We start from the raw sequence: 764 nt of genomic DNA on the forward strand, positions 1-764 counted from the left end.
CGGCAGCCCCCGCGTGCGGGCGGGGTTGGGCGACATTGTTGTGGCTTCCCTGGGTCCCGCCCTGCCCAGACTCACAGAATCCCGGAATCGCTGAGGGTGGAGAGGACGTCTGGGATCAGTGGGTCCAACCTTGTGCCCGATTGCTAGCTGGTCACCCAGCCCAGAGCACTGCGTCCCACGTCCAGTCGTTCCTTGGACACCTTCAGGGATGGGGACTCCACGACTTCCCTGGCCAGCCCCTTCCAATGCCTGAGCCCTCTTTCCGGGAAGAAATTCTTACTAATATCCAACCGAAACTTTCCCCGACGTCTGGGATCAGTGGGTCCAACCTTGTGCCCGATTGCTAGCTGGTCACCCAGCCCAGAGCACTGCGTCCCACGTCCAGTCGTTCCTTGGACACCTTCAGGGATGGGGACTCCACGACTTCCCTGGCCAGCCCCTTCCAATGCCTGAGCCCTCTTTCCGGGAAGAAATTCTTACTAATATCCAACCGAAACTTTCCCCTGGCACAGCTTGGCTTGGTGCCGTTTCCTCTTGTCCTGTCCCTTGTCCCCTGGGAGCAGAGCCCAATCCCCCCTGGCTGCCGCCTCCTGTCACGGAGTTGTGCAGAGCCACAAGGTCCCCCCTGAGCCTCCTTTGCTCCAGGCTGAGCCCCTTTCCCAGCTCCCTCAGCCACCCCTGGGGCTCCAGACCCTTCCCCAGCTCCGTTCCCTTCTCTGGAGTCTCGGGACCAACGTCCCGCTGCCATCGGGACGGACAGAGGG

Source organism: Corvus brachyrhynchos, unplaced genomic scaffold, assembly GCF_000691975.1.
Source record: "Corvus brachyrhynchos isolate BGI_N302 unplaced genomic scaffold, ASM69197v1 scaffold67, whole genome shotgun sequence".
Taxonomy (NCBI): Eukaryota; Metazoa; Chordata; class Aves; order Passeriformes; family Corvidae; genus Corvus; species Corvus brachyrhynchos.